Here is an 18188-nt window from a genome sequence, read left to right as displayed (position 1 = left end):
AAAAAAGCAACAGAGGGTCCTGTGGCACCTTTGAGACTAACAGAAGTACAGGGAGCATAAGCTTTCATGGGTAAGAACCTCACTTCTTCAAGCTTATGCTCCCTGTACTTCTGTTAGTCTCAAAGGTGCCACAGGACCCTCTGTTGCTTTTTACAGATTCAGACTAACACGGCTACCCCTCTGATACTTGACACCAGTATATTTGAGTAATCCCCAAAAGACATACATGCGTGTATGTTAATTGCAATGTATCCCAGCTCCCAGTGACCATTTTCATCAGTAAATTTCAAAAGGAATCGCTTCTTACTTCATTATTGCATTGTCTCATTTAAATGCATTCATTCCCTAATGCGCTTAATGCTGCACCCTGCACAAGAATGAATTAAAAGCAGACAACGCAATAACAGAGAAAAGAGATCATTCTTTAATCTTTTCTTGGTGATGAGCACATGGTAAGTGAGGTAGCTAGCTGGAAATATTCAAATATCTGGAAGTGTGTTTATAAATTCTGACACCTTATTTCTCTTCAGGGGACTGAAGAGGGTATCAAAACCACCAAAAACATCATACTGATTAAACAAACAAAGCTAACACGCACAGTTTCAGAGATGATAACAGTCCTAGACTGATCAGTGACACCTTTGAAAGTCATTGAGGGTTGTTTTATTTGTCTAAAAACATGGCCGACTGTGCTGAAATATTTATATTCCCCTGTGTTGCTTAAAAATAATACTTTAAAGGCCTTTAGTCACATACAGTAAAATTTTCAAAAGGAGTCTAAGTCCCATTTTCAACAATGACATAGATGCCTAAATCCCATTGACTTTCAGTGAGATCTGTGCTCCTAAATCACTCAGGTTGCTTTTGAAAATATTACCCTAACCCTAAGCAATGAATTCAGAAGATTGCAACCATCTGATCTGCATGGATATACCCATCATGTCTCATAAGCATTGTAAAACTCAAAGACAACAGGGCATTCAGCCAGCCAATGAGAAGGGAGGATATTCCTATCAACATGCCTCATTCTTCATGAGGGATGCCGATGTATTTGAAATTTTATTTACAAGTCAGTTTGAAGGGTCACATCATCCCATGATCCATGCACCCATCTTCTATTAACATCAGCGGGAACTGCATTCAATTTGGACTGGAGTTTTTCTGCCCTGTGCTGACTGGCTGTTTGCTCCAGTGCTCTTCCTCTCCCTCTCTCCACCTCAATTTCATTCCACACCTGCCCATTACCTTCTCTTCCCCTGCCCTGTCCTTCTTGCCCCTTTCCTTTTCTTTCCTAATCCTCTCCCAATGAGAACTATCTCCTTTCCCCTGCCACAAAAAAAGAACTAATATGCCACTTGCTGCCATCACATTTTTTTCTCTGTGTTCTACACCTTCCCCCGACCCTGTGCCTGTCTTGTCTATTGAGACTATAAGCTCTTCGGGGCAGGGACTGTCTACTCCCCTGGATTTGCACAGTGCCTAGCACAGTGAGACCCACTTTTGGCTGGTACTTTCGCACTACTGTAATAAGCATGATTAATACATAAATGGCCTGATTCATCCCTGTGCTGCTGGTGCCTCCCCTGTCCTCAGGTTGCCAAAAGCCCATTTAGCTCCCCAGTGGAAGTTAGGGCAGCACCTGTGCTCTGGCTGTGATGGACCTTGCAACAGCCAGGGAATAGCTGGGGTGCATGGAGCACCACCTTGGCTACCCTCCCTCCCACTCCCAGAACACACTCTGCCATGAGACCTGGACTGGGGCTCTTGTGGGGGGGAGCATATCAGGCTCTGCACCTTTTCGGGAGGCTCCCAGAGCTGGGTATACTCCCTGGAGGAAACTTACTGTTGCTTTGCAGCCACTCTACACCAGTGTGGTTGGTATGAAGTGCCCGCAGGGCACCTGTGAATCGTGCTCTTAGGGTACAAGTTGGCCCCTTCCGCAACAACAACTAAATATGACACACATCTTCAAGATGTTTCCCCTCCCTCCATTCTCTGTGCATGGACGTACATGATGCTGTAACATAGACAACGCGTCCCAACGCTTGCAGGTTAAGATAGCTCTAAACTTTGCTGGCTAAACACATTTCTCCTGCTACTTAAGCCAGCTTGGAATTTGTTTTAAAATTTCTCTCACACACTATTAAGAGCAACTGCAAAGATACAGGAGAGTAACCTTTCCTTTTTCTACTCTAGCTGAGGTGTGGTATAGATATCTCTCGGACACATCCTAAAATTTTCTTCTGTGAACATTGCATTTAGGAGAGGGAGGGAGACCTATTAGTATAAGGGACATTGAATGAAACATTTTAGCCCCACATACTAAAGCTCAGGCCCTGGTCATCCCTTATAATGCACGGACATCTGCAGGACAGAAATACATGACTAGAACTGCATGGAAAATACAATATGCAACACACACTTGATTGTTTCCCCCTCTCACACACACACCAAGTTTGCCCCACACACACAGCCTGCTAAGGAAGGGGGTAAACTGGTGCCCAGTCTATCAATAGGAGAACATGGTGTCATTTGTTGATGTGCTGCGAAAACGGCCATTTAACATGGTCAGGAAGAACAAATAGGCAAAGCAAAAGAGGGCATCCATGGTTACCAGGGCCTGACAGACAGGTCCAGCAAAGCACCACCCCCGCTTACAGGCAGCATTTAACCAGAATGTGACCACACATTAGCAACAAATTGGCCTGGAGCAGTCACACAGGAGATCTGGCATGGCAATGGTTTGGTGGGAAGTGTGGGTGGCGTGGCAGATTTGCGGATCACACAGGTACCTGGTACGTGAGGCAAGAGCAACAGCAGAGTGACGCTGTGGGCACAACCCAACATTGCTCATTGATGACACATTCTGGGAAACATGTTTGATCTGTGGTTAGGCAAGGAAGCAGCAGAGAAAACTACACTAGCTGGAACAGCAAAAGGCTGGCAGAAGGCAATGTGAGGAACAGGCACACAAATGTCACAGGAACAGTGTTCATTGAAAGGAAGGCATATAAATCACAGGATGGCCCAGTGAGTTATTGGCATTAGTAATGGATTATCCTGCTAGCTTCTCTGTTTCAATCCTCTCTTCTAGCATCCCCCTACATCCACTACACATTCCTACTTAATGTATTCTATCTGTTAACCTTGTGCTCGGCTACTCACTCCATTCTCTGCTGGGCCCTGCTGCCTACCTCATAACTGTGCACTGGGCCTCTGCATAAGCTAAAGCATCCAGACCCTGCTCTACTTTACCCACTGATCGTGCATTTGGTAAACATACGCTGTTGGGTAGAGAATACAACATTGGGTTTTTCACAGGGCCATGCCTCCTTTTCATTGGGTCCCCCCCACCTTGATGTTCTATGCATCCCCTCAGTGCCCGGCATCCAGTGTGTAATTGAGGAATATAGCATCACAGGACTTTTGATGTAACTGCCAACGGCTTGCACATTTTGGACTAGATCCTCAGCTGGGTTAAATCAGCGTAGCTACGCTGACTTCCATCAATCTGGTCTTTTAATTTATTACAGGGATTTATATAGTGCCCAGCATTCTTTGCATTTTATATGGCATAAAGTCACTTCTATTCATGTTTCCCAAAAAGCGGAGCAGATAGGCCACTTCAACCTTTTTCCCACCCTTTGTGCACTGTGCATGAACGGGCAATCAGACCCACAAAGTGGTGATCAAACAGGGCATGAAACTATTTTAATGGTAACACTATGCTGCCATGTGACACATAAGGACAGAGCATGCTTTAATAACTGAGATTAGAAGAAAGCGATTCCATCTATTTGCTGTGAAAGTCCTGGGTGTTGTGGTATCATAAATCTTACATTTGGCACATAAAGAAGCCTTTTAAAGTTAGCAAATATTCTGGTACTTTGTTGCCAACATCCTCTTGTGACCTATAACATTCTATCGTTAGAGCTATCAAATTCCAGGTTACTAATCTTTAATAACTGACTCAAATGAGCTGTGGATAAGCCAGATAGCAACAGTACGGTGTCACAGTGCAAATAAAGCACTAAAACAATGGGGCTGTTCAGACTGAAATATGTGTCACATTCAGAGAGGTTGTTATAGATTGACCATCCACTAACCACAAGTCCATGGTGCCATTCAAAAAAATGCACCTTACTTCAAGATGACTCCGGCATGTTCAGTCCTGGAATTATTGAGTAACAATAATATATTGTGTGGTGCTCACTATCTAGACTGGCCAGACACCGTATCAGCTCTGATCCCAACAGAGGCATGTCAGACAATACAGTAGAGCATCAGAGGGGTAGCCGTGTTAGTCTGAATCTGTAAAAAGCAACAGGGTCCTGTGGCACCTTTGAGACTAACAGAAGTATTGGAGCATAAGCTTTCGTGGGTAAGAACCTCACTTGCATCTGAAGAAGTGAGGTTCTTACCCACGAAAGCTTATGCTCCCAATACTTCTGTTAGTCTTAAAGGTGCCACAGGACCCTCTGTTGCTTTTTACAGTAGAGCAGGGATTCTCAAATGTCATTGCACCACAACCCCCTTCTGACAACAATAATTACGACATGACCTCAGGACGGGGGACTGAAGCCTGAGCCCACACAAGCCCTGCTGCCTCGGGTGGGGGGCAAGCCCAAGGGCTTCAGCCCCGGGCAAGGAGCCTGTAACCTGAGCCCACCACCCAGGATTGAAACCCAAGGGTTTCGGCTTCGGCATCAGGCAATAGGGCTTGGGCTTTGGCCCTGGGCCCCAGCAAGTCTAAGCCAGCCCTGGCAACCCCATTAAAACAGGGTCATGACTCACTTTGGGGTCCCAACCCACAGTTTGAGAACTGCTGCAGCAGAGCAAAGGATACAGTGTTAAAAAAAAATCTACCTTGCATTAGCATAATATCATTATCAGTCACTAGCTGGACTGGATTTGTAATACTATTTTGCAGTTCTGTAGCACTTTATAGCTAAGGATCCCAACGCATTTGGCAAACTTGAATGAATCCACCTGTGAAGTGTGAAAGGTAACTTATTCTCCCCTCTTTTACAGACAGAGACGGGGGCACAGAGCATTTGAATGGCTTGTGTCGCATGATGACTGAGACAGAGCCCAGAGCCCACTCCAGAGCATTACATCACTTTCATGCAACAGGAGATGACTGACCCTGTTACAACCTGTCATTTATTGCACATACCCCATGTACGATGAAGTGTGCACACCATATAGAAACAGGGGATTTGCCACACTGACTTGAATCATGGGTCCATCAAGTCCCCTGTCTTGCCTCTGGCAGCAGCCAGTGTGTGATGCTTCAGAGAAAGGTGGGGGGGGGAAATCCTTAATGTGTCTGGCTAATTGTGCAGTACTGTGCATGGATATGCCTACAAAACATAAGGGAACATACATTCCTATGTAGCTGAAAGATACACAGAAACAATATGGATATAGGCAATATAATCTGTGTGGGTTTTCCCACTGAAACACCAATCTTCCCTAATATAAACTACAAGTGGAAGCTTTTAATAAGTAAGACGCCAAACTTGGCACAGGCCATAGAATTAATTGACTTGGTAACCATTAAAAGAGTCCCAGTAGCTGGTGAGGATTCCCATGTAGTGAGTTTCTAATTGCACAGAGAGAAATAAACTCTTCACGTATTTATTATTATTACCGCCTGTCAGTTATGAAGATTTATTAAGCCCTGCTGAGCTGCCTCCAAATGCTGCTTTATCATTTGCTGCTACCAGAACAGTTACAAATGTGAAAATATTGAGCTCAGGCATGTTTTTCAGTCCATAAAACATTTGTCTTTTGAGAGAAGTGAAGTTATGACAGTTCCCATCCACATACAAGATAATGCTGCATAATTATGCTGACTGGAGAATTAGGAGGTGCATTTTGAGGCTCTGATTCAGCAAAGCATTCAAGCACATGCTTAATTTCATGCACATGCTTCAGTCCATTGACTTCAGTGAGATTTAAACATACGCTTGAGTGCTCTGCTGAATAGGGATGGACTGGTAAATCAGCACCTGAAATTGGATGATGGGAACTCAGGTCTTTAAAAGCCTTGGGTAGAATAAAGCCATGATGCCGGATGAAGCATATATGAAGTGACAGGTCAAGCATGGCATGTGTATGTTTTGTTACCATTACATGGTCCAACTTGGAGTGGCACATGCTGTCAGCCCAAGCACTAGGCCGGGAGTTATGTCATGGGATTTTCAAGATTGTGGCTATACCAGACAGCAATGCTTCTAGAATAGGCCCCCTAGCAGAGGCAGCACATTCTAGTTATTTGCATTCCTAGCAAACTTCAGATTTTTCCCCCCCACAATTAACATTGTTTGTGAAAGGTGACACACTGACATTCCTCCATCTGCTTCTACAGTTCCTATCACTGTTGACGTCACTAGGCCTCACCCTAGGTAACTCGGGAGGGTGGAAGGCCACTAAGTGTCAATGAAGCCTTCCTGCACTAGGCCTAAGTGAACCAAACTCTATCCTTCCATGTTTAAACTCTAATCAACCTCAAAAGCCAGGTGCAATTGGAATATGTAAGCAACCAGTTATCTGTGTGCAACCCCCTGCTCAAGCAGTAATAATGAGGCCTGCATGTTTCTGGGAAAAAGGACAAGATAACGGTTTAAAGAAGTTACTAACAAGCTAGGCTTATAGCTGCCAAGAATGACTTAACTATTACCAGGGACGGGAGGGGTAGAGGGAGGAATGGGGGGGGGAGAAAGGGAGGGCTAGAGGGGAAAGGAAAAGGGGGGTGAGGCTTAACTGCAAAATGTATAAAAGAAGAAAAACTGTTCCTGTTAATGTGCTTGATTTGAGACTTGCCAGTCTCCTTGCACCGCTTTGGGATCCCAAATAAACTTTGTTTGCTTCTCCCCCTGGTGTGTTTATTGGCGCGAAGCACACCGGGCAACGAACCCGCTGTTGCTTTGCCTCGGGCACTCTGTGCTGGCAACAGTTTTGGCGCCCAACGTGGGGCTCGAGGCTGAAATTTAGCCTTGCCCGGACCCCTCTCGGAGGTCGACAGATTGCGGCGACGACTGACGCCCAGCGCGCACCGGTGACTTTACCGGGGGCCTCGGCGGAGACGTGGTTTGGTCGACCCCGGAGGGCACAACGGTGCAACGCGCTCGAGTAGTGGAGAAGCAGCTGCGGGCGACGGTGGGGAACCGGTCCCGTGGATAGGGCGACGGTGCAGAACCGGACCCTTGGATAAGGTAGGAACAGTCCAGTGGGGACTTTATCTGTCTTGACCTGGGGACGCCCAGTGTCTACCTGTTTTGACCTGGGGACGCCCAGTGTCTCCCTAATATGGGGCAGGGACAGAGTATGGCAGGCAGGGCAAGGTGTACACCCTTGGAATGCATTCTGGTGAATTGGAAAGTGTTTGGATCGGATCCGTTGATTAAAAGTAATCTGAAAAGGTTCTGTACAGTAGACTGGCCTCAATATCAGCTAGAGGACCAGGAAAGGTGGCCACCGAAAGGATCACTTAATTATAACACGATCCTTCAATTACTTCTGTTTTGTCAGCAAACGGGTAAATGGAATGAACATATGTATGTACAGTTGTTTATGTTGCTAAGAGATAGGTTAGATATTTTGCAAAAGTGTAATTTGACTCCGACAGGTTCGGTAGTAGCTATTGTTAGTCCCCAGAACCCCCCCCACAGCTGTAATGGCAGGTCCGGTGTCCCCTTCGGCTATCACACCCCCACCATATAAAGACAAGGTGTCTCAGGTCCCAGAGATTGCCCCCTCGGTGGAATTTTATCCGTTGATCACTGAGACCGTGGTGTCCAGACATGGCTCAGATAGGAATCAGGCCACTACTATGCAGGTTTACACCCATGTGCTTTTTAACCCGGTGGACCTAGCAGCCTTTAAGGCACAGGCAGGGGAATTCTCTACGAACCCAAGCAAGTCTATCTCGGTCTTTGAAGGGTGCTTGGCTAGCTGTAAGCCTGACTGGGATGATTGTAATGTCCTTATGCGGACCCTGCTGTCTGAGGTGGAGCATAATCAGGTTGTGTCTAAAGAAAAGGAAAAGAGGCAAGCGAAAAGGATGGTCGCAGCAGTACAGGCTGGTGGCAAGGGAAAATTCCAGGAAGGTGGAAGGGGCCGGGGAATGAGAGGACGTGGGCGCCCTGGCTCACAGGAAAGGCGTCTGGGTTGCAACCAGTGTGCCAGATGCTGAAAGGAGGGACATTGGAAAAATGCGTGCCCCGAAAGAGAAGGTACCCCTATGATGGCAGCGGAGGATCAAGAATAGGAGTGTCAGGGGAGACGAACTATCCTGCCCCTGGAACCCCGAGTAAACATGAGGGTGGGAGATTCGGACATAGACTTTTTAATAGACTCTGGAGCTGCATGAACAGCCGTAAACCAACCTCTGCAGCTGCCTGTGTCAGAGTCCCTCACTGTGGTGGGTGCCACAGGGAAAGGAACCAAATGCCCAGTATATGCCCCAGCGGAATGTGCTTTGGGAAACAGAACTCTATCTCACATACTGGTTTACCTCCCCGATTGTCCAACACTTCTACTAGGACGGGACCTGCTTTGTTGCTTAGGAGCCACCCTGCATTTCACCCAAGATGAAATAACCCTCACCTTACCTCCAGAGAATGTCTGGATAATGACCCTTGCAACTGAGCCCTCAGCCATGCAAGCCTCAGAGTGGAGCCAGTGGGAGGACAAAAGGAGGGTTAAAAAGCAGCTTTGCTGGACAGTGTTGGTCCAGGGATTTAAAAATTCCCCCACTCTATTTGGCCAGGCCCTGGCCAGAGACTTGGAGGAGTGGGACAATGAGGACAGGGTCCTCCTCCTGCAATATGTGGATGACTTGTTAATTGCTGCTGTGGGTCTCATCCCTTGCCTTAAAGCCACTGTGAGCCTCCTGAACTTTGTTGGACTCCTCAAAAGTGGGTGTGCTCGTCCTGGTTTGTTGCTCCAAAGCTCTGTATAGAAGTTATTTTGCTGGATAATGGCAATGTGTATGTGTTCATTGTTGGGAAAAGGTGTATGAGTGAAGAGTGGAAGTTTCCTTTGTAGGTTAAAAGAAGCCAAGAAGGAGAGAAGGAAAAAGAACAGAACGAGTTAACTGAGGGAAAAAAATATAGCTAGCAAGCTCAGTCCAAAGATAAGATGCTGGCCCATCCAAGGACACTGCCCAGAGCTAAGACTTGGCCAACAGCCAAGAAAAGGGGGGGCCTGAATGTGCCCAAGCAACTATGAGATCTGCAAAACACTGGCAGGCATTAATGAAATATGTTAGATTTCTTTTCTCACAGATAAAAGAAGTGCTACCCAAAGACCCTAGCAGCCCTGCCATTCATTGAAACAAGGAGACTGAGTCTATGTAAGGTCCATCAATGAAAAACTGCTTTGGCTCCACACTGAAAAGGCCCTTTCCAAGTCCTGCTAACCACCAACACCGCTGTGAAGTACCAAGGACTGCCCATCTGGACCCAGGCTTCTCACTGTAAAAAGACCCCTCCACCTCGGAAGGACTCTCCGACTGATAATAAGCCTATTTAAAGACAGGGTGATGTGCTAGTAACCTCTCCCCTGTATGATGCTGAACCACACTGTTTCAGGAAAAGAGAAGAAGGAACACTTGCTTCATTGAAACCACAAAGTCCAGGAATTCCTGACTACAAAAGACATTAAGAACTGACCCTGGTGAAGAAACAAAGAATTATACGCTGGCAGGGAGGCTCTTAGACCCCTGGCCTCCCAGGTACAGGCTGAATGTCTAGTCTGCCAAAAGAACAACCCTCGACCAGGAGTGTCAGTGCCACCAGCCACTCTGGAACCTACCCCAGGCCCAGGGCTGGTTTGGCAAATAGACTTTACTGAGTTCCCCCGGACCCAAGGATTCAAATACCTTTTCGTCTTGGTGGATCGATTCAGCGGATGGCCTGAAGCCTTCCCACGCCATAACAACACTGCCAAGACGGTGGCTCTGAAATTTGTCAAGGAGATCATTCCCCGCTTCGGACTCCCCCAGTGGATGGAATCTGACAACGGAACACACTTCACATCCCAAGTTGTTCAAAAGATATCGGATGCCCTGCAAATCCCCTGGAAGCTCCACACTCCATGGCGACTGCAGGCCAGTGGAGTAGTGGAACGCACAAATCAGACACTTAAGCGGCACCTCTCAAAGGTGTGACAAGAGGCTTCCCTTAAGTGGCCTGATGCCTTACCTCTTGTTTTGCTCCGCATGCGCGCTCTCCCAAAGTGCAGGTTAGGGCTCAGTCCCTTCGAGATTATGTTTGAAAGGGCATGGCCTATGAACGGTACACCGGTTCTGGCAGGGAAGTGGGAAATGGGGTGTGGCTTTTTATCTCAGTACATGTGCTCTCTGTCTGCTGTTCTCTGTTCTCTCCACAGGTATAGCAGAGATTTGCAACCTCTCCCGCTGGATGCCCCTGTCCACACCTTGCAGCCAGGCAATTCCGTTCTCGTTTGGACCTGGAAGGACAAGCCTCTCCAAGAGAAGTGGAAGGGACCCCACACCGTCCTGCTGGTCTCCCACACAGCAGCAAAGGTCGAGGGACACAAGAACTGGATTCATCACTCCCGTCTGAAGGCAGTGCCCGCTCCTGAATGGTGGACCGTCCAGCCTACGGAAAAAGACTACCAGCGACGACCTGGGACTTAAACTGTTATTCAAAAGACAATAAGGCCTGCTGGGAATGCCCTGTGGTCTCTTTGGACAGTCGCAGCGCACTCCCCGTGAAAACTCTAAGCGTTGGTTGTGTTTACTCTCACAGGGCCGGCCTAACCTGGTGGCCTGGTCCTTTTGTTTTTAATCTGCCTACTATTGGTAATTGATATTTTGTGGGTATTTGGGGAATTGTAATTGTTAGGCCCTAGGGTCACTTGCCCAGCATGAGTTCAGGTCCAGGGTCTGCCACAGTGGTACTCTTTGCCATAGGGACACTCCTTTCGTTACCTCCCGTTTCCCCCAGGCACATGTGGGATGGAAAGGGATCCCTACTAACTTGGAAACAAACACATATAAGTCCTTGAAGGTTTGCTTTGCCCAAGAGTTTAACCTCTCTAACTGCTAAGTATGCCACCTCCCAAGTCCCGCACCACGCAGCAGGGTTACCCTGAAGGGTAGTTCCCCAAAATTGGTCAGATATCTGTTGGGGATGGTTCAGTAGGGGAAGAAATACCTCGGGTACCCCCTTGTCACAAAACTGTACCATTGAATACCAGTATGCATTAAGGGACAACCCCTGGCCACCCCAGGCAGCATAAATCTTTGTATGCCACCTCAGAGCCCATTAAGGAAAGAGACAGGTTGGGTATGATCCTCCTCCCATCCTATGGGGTGGAACGGCTAACCCAATTTTATCATAGGCTCTCTGTGTTTCTCACCACATTCGCCAATGAAACCTCGGCCATAGAGAAGAGCCTTAACTCAGAGCTATACCAGCTCCGGTTGCTGTCCCTGCAAAACAGACAGGCCTTAGATTATGTTTTAGCCTCCAGGGCGGGGTGTGTGCCCTTATTGGGAATGAATGTTGTACTTATGTCCCAGAAAACTCACAGGACGTTAACAAGCACGTCCTGTCGGCCAAACAGGCTTTCAAGCAGTGGAAGGCCCAGAAAAGGAAACCCACAGTTTTAAATCCCTTTAAAGTTGGTTGGACTGGGGGGGTGGCCTTGTGCGTCTCCTCCTCACTGGTGTGGTACTGTGCCTGGTCACCCTCCTCCTAATTGCTTGTTTTAAAATGCTCCTCCGTAAGCTTTGTGCCCCCCCGTTCCTCAAAAATCCCGGCATACCCTCTCATTGAAAACCCCAGCTTCATAGCACTTAATCATATCTTGTCCACAGAATATGAGAAAACTCAGCCAAAAGCTTGTTGAGTATTCTCAAAGGAGGGAGTTGTTGACGTCACTAGGCCTCACCCTAGGTAACTCGGGAGGGTGGAAGGCCACTAAGTGTCAATGAAGCCTTCCTGCACTAGGCCTAAGTGAACCAAACTCTATCCTTCCATGTTTAAACTCTAATCAACCTCAAAAGCCAGGTGCAATTGGAATATGTAAGCAACCAGTTATCTGTGTGCAACCCCCTGCTCAAGCAGTAATAATGAGGCCTGCATGTTTCTGGGAAAAAGGACAAGATAACGGTTTAAAGAAGTTACTAACAAGCTAGGCTTATAGCTGCCAAGAATGACTTAACTATTACCAGGGACGGGAGGGGTAGAGGGAGGAATGGGGGGGGGAGAAAGGGAGGGCTAGAGGGGAAAGGAAAAGGGGGGTGAGGCTTAACTGCAAAATGTATAAAAGAAGAAAAACTGTTCCTGTTAATGTGCTTGATTTGAGACTTGCCAGTCTCCTTGCACTGCTTTGGGATCCCAAATAAACTTTGTTTGCTTCTCCCCCTGGTGTGTTTATTGGCGCGAAGCACACCGGGCAACGAACCCGCTGTTGCTTTGCCTCGGGCACTCTGTGCTGGCAACAGTATCACCATAGGGTCAGCCCCTCACCACCATTAAAGAACATCACCCCTGCCATTTAGGGAAGTGTCATCTTCATTTCATACATGGGGAACTCAAGCACAGAGGTTAGTATGGCCCAATTTTCAGAGATACGGATCAGCTCCAATTCCTGTTGAAATCAATTAAAGCTGCTTTGAAAAAACATATGTCTTTAAAATACAAATACGTTGGATTTATATATAGCTTCCTATGTATATTAGGCCCACAAAGCATATCTCTGGCTACACTTTCTGCGCACACTATGTTGAATTATAAATATAAGTTTTTCCTTCCATGGCCTTGGCTGGATGCTACATGTTGCAACTCTCTGCATTTTTAAGCAGAGATTAACGTGTGTATGTGTTGGAGAACAAGAAATAAGCCATCACAACTAGGGCCCAGTGTTTTGAAAGATCCAGGTTGCATTTATTCTTATTCATCCACTCCACATTCATGGGTCACTGCATATTTATTTTCATGCCCTGAGGGAATCTGTGCATAAATCAGAGGTCCCCAAATTCAGTCAGGGTGATAACACAAGATATTTCAGTTCAACCTCTGTCGAGAGAGAGAGTTATTGATTACTAGGAAATAGCATCAATGTTCTTGTGGGTTTGAAATAAATGCTGCTAATAAGCATCTCCTCCTGAATCTCCTTTGCCCACTGCTGCATCATTGCTCGTCTTTCCACAACACAATCCTTCAATGGTCAGCAGCACATGAAGGACATTCTGAACCTTGCTTGGCAGTGCTCTTGAGAGCAGCTTTTGGAACTCAAATATAGTGTTAATGGCCTAGATCGTTCTCTGCATGCAAGGAGAGGGTCTGGGGGAGGAAATTCCTATGAAGAACTCCATTCACAGAGTTCCACCCCCTATCAGCGGTCAGGGTTGCCTCCCCTGTGGAATAGGCTTAGGGCCATGTTTGCAGAGGCCATGATCCTCCACTCTGGCCCTCAGCAGGTCCTTGGCCTCAGTTGTATTTTCTTCTCAGCCTCAATTCCAGAAGGGAAACCATATCCTCTCCCCCCTGACCTCAAGCCCCGCTACCCGTGCAGATCCCCAGAGAGGCGTTCACTGGTTCCAGAAGAGGCAGAGGAGGACAGTACCATGGAGGCAGATGAACTCTCAGGTGGAGATTGGTATGTGGGGAATCCCCTTCTTGTGTGGCTCTTTGAGTGGATGATCCCACACAGTGTCTGGTACACTTTCTCCATAAAGAGGTGGGGGAAGAAGAGCAGAGAGAAAGCACTGGGCATTATGATGTATTGTAGAGGACGGCGGGGGGGGAGGGGGGGGGGAAGGTCCTCTTACTGATTTAAAGTGTTGGCTTTGCCTAATATGATTATCGTTTTAAGCATTCGCAGTGACTGGGTGGGGGACACCTCAAAGTGGATATGCTGGATTTAGCTGTGCCTTCTTTTCTAGGTTACAAATAAAGCTGGCCCTGAGGTACACATTTCAAACCTGGATTCCAAACATTCCAAACGCTGGAGGTGTTGGTTCTGGGGGGTTGGCTTGTTCCCACAGGAGGACAGGGGACAGCTTTGGGAAAATCAGATCTAGATCGAGATGCAGAATCCAAAACTCCTCCTCCAAATTTTCAGAAGATATTTAGATTCAAGAGTATCAATTTGAGTCCATTGCTAGTAGCAAAGGGAGGCCCCAATCCTGACAAAAGGTAGCTCATACATAAGTGTTTGCAGGATTGAAGCCAAAGTCAATTCCCTTCTGGAAATTTAAATCTAAAACTGATTCTTTATTGCTTTCTTCATTAACTCAAAGGTGTAAAAATGTAGCTACAGAACAGGCTGCAGGGTAACATTTCAAAAGCACCTAAGTGACAAGAGGAGAGTTAAGCTCCCCAGTTTCGTTTGAAAGTAGGACTTCGATAGGTCTGCAGTCCAGAAAAACACCTGCAGCCGCGAGTCTCAGACCCTGGGTCAACGGACTTGGGTTTGAAGAGCTCATGCTATGAGGCTAAAAATAGCAGTGTAGATGTTTGGGCTCAGGCTGGAGCCTGGGGTCTGAGAGCCAACCCCCTGGCCAGGTTTCAAACTCCAGGCTTCAGCCCAAAGCCAGACATCTACACTGCTATTTTTAGCCTAATAGTGTGAGCCCAAGTCAGTTGGCCCAGGCTCAGAGATTTGCTACTGTAAGGTTTTGAGGGTTTTTTTGGCAATCAGTGTAGACCTACTTTTAGGCATTTTTGAAAGTTTTGCTTGTAAACTATATTCTAGGGCTAAATTAAGAGAAAGACATTGCCGCATGGTTGAACTGCCCTAGCACACCTTTGGCACTATATAAATGGCAACATTTGTATTTCAGCAACAACAGACACACTTTGATCTTCTCTAAGTTCAGTACTGCAATCCTCAAGTTCTGGATTTTGGAACTCGTTACTGTAAATCAGGGAACAGTGTCCCAGTCACATACACTATTCATAGTCTTGACTAACCTAACTAATTTTGGGCTCTGTGCAAGTTTTGCCATCTCATTGCTCACCTCCTTTTCCAGACTGTTAATAAATACTTTGACTACCACCTGCCCTTCCACTGGCTCTTGGGTCATTCCCATGGTTAGCCTTTTCCCATGATGAAAAAGATTCCGACTCTTCATTATCTGTCTTAGTTTCTCATCCAGAGCACTTTGGATTACATCCCATAACATGTTAATACTTTGTCTTTCATGATTAGATATGACATGATAGCAGTCAAGGCTTCTCACTTCCTATAAGAGTCAGGACCTTAGTTTCCTCACTAGACTCCTGTGAGACTTTGGCAAAATCCCTCCTCAGCCCAAGGTGGTTGACTTTCAAGTTATGTGGAAGGCTCATTTGTTTGTCCAGGTTAACGTGGCGGGGCATGTTTTTGGGACTGATCTGAAGAAATAGAAGCATTATTAGCTCCACTGGGCTGGGTGAATAATGCTTAGGGCAGGTTTTACCTTTTGTACTAATCTAATTTGGAACTGTTCATACAAGATTGTACATATACCTAGACCAAGGGATAGGCAGATTTTATAATCAAAACAAACAAAAACATCACACATGCCAACTAGTTCTATTTACATAAATGTTCCTCCCTCATTATGATACCAATCTGCACTGGGCAAGCAAAAGTAAGTGGTGGTACTATAACAAGGGAAATTATAAATAAAGTTGAAGTACAGTAGCTGGTAGCCAGCAGTATTGTTTTAGAGATAGTGTGGTCTCATGACACTGTCTTCAAATTACTCTTTTTTTTTTGGTCCTGTGGGCAGCATGAGGGCCTAAGAGTGACATGGCAAGTCTGACTGCTGTAGCTTTATGCATTTGTATACCCAGTATGAAAATTAGTCATGACATAAAACTCTCGTAAGTAATACCACTAACTACCACAGCTACGGTACATTGAGCAGCATTATAATACTACCACCTGCTTTCATGCTTCATATCTGCTGCAGAGGAATTGCCAGAGTGGATCAGACTCGAGGTCCACCTACGCCAGTATCCTGCCTGACAGTGGCCAGGAAGGTGCAAGGAATGCTTCACCAGGCAGTTATGAAATCAGTCATCCCCAGGGATAGTTTCCTTCTAACTATCATTAGTCTGAGTGTGGCTTATGTTCTGAAGCATGAAGAGTTATAACCCTGCCAAAACTTTGGGATTTTTAAGAAATCCTTACCACTGTGACTCTGGATGTTTCATCCATAGAAGAATTCACAAAGGGGACTGGACATTTATAAGCTTTTGGATCCATTGATATCTTGAGGCAATGAATTCAACTGATTAATTGTGAAATGTGTTTAGCCCCTTCTTCTTTTTTCAGTTTTAAATTTGCTGCCTTTCAGTTTCATTGACTGTCTCCTTGTCCTTGTAAAATGGTACCATAATGAGGGAGGGGCGTTTCTGTAAACACAAAACACTCTTAGTTATTGTTGGGCTAGTGTGTGATAATAAATCTACTTGTGCATCAATGAAACTTGTATTACTTACTTCAAATTCCTTCTTGACATTTAAGTTCCTAGTTTTACCCTTGGTACTAAGAATGAATCTCTTATGAAACTGCTTGATGTGCTCCAAGTCTATAGGGATCCCTCACCTACTGATGTCAATGGTAAAGCTCCCATTGACTTAATTAAGGCAAGATCAGGCACTTGCTGAGGTCAATGGCAAAAGACTGAATTAAACAATATTCTAAATAAGGCGTCCAAAAAATAATAATGAGCAAATCTCTGGCATATTTGCAGACATTGCAGTTTTCTGCCTTAGCAGTCCCATTGTTTATTTGGACTGGTGCTACCTGGCCATTCCTTCTACCTAAAGCTGAGGCGGTGGTTTGGAAAACTCCACCGAACCCAGACTAGGGCTTCCAAATGTACAATGGGACAAAACTTTGAGGAGTCAGGGCAGCCCAGTGCCAGTTTCAGAAGTATTGCTATCACAGCGCTCCCTTCAACAAACCTCTTAAGGTCAGGAATAAAACCAATTGATTTTTGTTTTTATTTTTGTCTTAAAATACAGTTTATTCTGAGACTGAATTTACTGCTTCCTCAGCCCTGCCTCACTTCTTGCCGACAGGGGACAGAGATCTCTTATGGATATCCCCACCAGCATGACAAAATGGGCAACCACATTGTCCCACCTTAATAGTTGGGACACTGAGACAAACAAATTAAAATCCCTCCCTATTGGCTCTGTCTCCACTAAGGAGCTGGCATATGAATGCTAGGAGGACAAAGGGGTGATTACCAGAGTCCCCACAGCTAAATTGGGAGCTGGAGAGCTCAGAACATGGAAGGACAGAGCAGCAAACCAGCCTGCTGTCTACGCATAGTGCTGGGGTCATGCGAGCTGCAAGGAGGACACAGTATCACTGTTGTTTATGGCAGGGAGCAGGCTTGCTGTGAAAAGGGAGAGTGAAGACAGTGTCATATGTATTTATAATCTAAAAGTCCATACCGCCTAATGAGTTTGAATTATTAAAGAGTGGATTCTCTGTAACTTACAGTCTTTAAATCAAGGACTTCAGTAACTCAGCCAGAGGTTTTGGGCCTATTACAGGAGTAGTGGGGGGGGGGGGGGGGGTTCTGTGGCCTGTGATATGCAGGATGTCAGACTAGATGATCATGGTGGTCCCTCTGTGAAGTACAAGAATGGTCAAATAAGGGCCAGATCCTCAGTTGCAGTAAGTCAGCGTGATTCCATTCAAGTTGATAGATTTGTACCTTTCTACAGCAGCTGAGGATTTGGCCCTGGGGGCAGAAGGGAAAAGCCAAAAATGTTTTTTCCTCCCTTGTTCCATATCACGTATCTTATAATTTCATAGAACACTGTGACTAACTTTCCCTTATGTATTAAATAGGAATTAAAATCTGTATTAAATAGGAGTCAAAAAAGTCTTTTGCAATCTCCATCCCAGAGCAACAAGGACCATTTTCTTTTTCTAAAGGGCGATCACACACCGCTGCACAAAGTAGCAACAGTAACACCTGCTCGGTTGTAGGTCCTGCATATCACATTTTCTTTGGATGGACTTAATGGAGTATTATCCCCACACACAAAACAAACATTATGAGGATAGGATCCAGATCCAGTGAAGGCAGGGGCCTGGACTCGATGACCTTTCGGGGTCCCTTCCAGCTCTATGAGATAGCTATATCTCCAAGTGTGCCAAGAACTGTTGATAGAGAAGTATTCTCATCATGG

The 18188-nt window shown here is 46.0% G+C and overlaps 1 protein-coding gene and 2 long non-coding RNA genes across 3 annotated transcripts in view; 1 reads left to right on the top strand and 2 right to left on the bottom strand.

Annotated features, from left to right (window-relative positions):
- Nucleotides 1–18188, bottom strand: part of POMGNT2 (protein O-linked mannose N-acetylglucosaminyltransferase 2 (beta 1,4-)) — a 140389-nt gene that overhangs the window by 82834 nt on the left and 39367 nt on the right. The gene's annotated exons all lie outside the window — the stretch shown is intronic.
- Nucleotides 6384–10068, top strand: LOC135981366 (uncharacterized). Its single transcript, XR_010598352.1, has 2 exons — nucleotides 6384–7220; nucleotides 9294–10068. It is a non-coding gene; the product is annotated as an uncharacterized LOC135981366 (long non-coding RNA).
- Nucleotides 7157–9294, bottom strand: LOC135981367 (uncharacterized). Its single transcript, XR_010598353.1, has 2 exons — nucleotides 7289–9294; nucleotides 7157–7257 (listed from the first exon to the last, which is right to left on the bottom strand). It is a non-coding gene; the product is annotated as an uncharacterized LOC135981367 (long non-coding RNA).

This window comes from Chrysemys picta, chromosome 2 (assembly GCF_011386835.1).
Source record: "Chrysemys picta bellii isolate R12L10 chromosome 2, ASM1138683v2, whole genome shotgun sequence".
Taxonomy (NCBI): domain Eukaryota; kingdom Metazoa; phylum Chordata; order Testudines; family Emydidae; genus Chrysemys; species Chrysemys picta.
The sequence above is the reverse complement of the archived record's forward strand: the minus strand, read 5'-3'. Positions and strand labels throughout refer to the sequence as shown.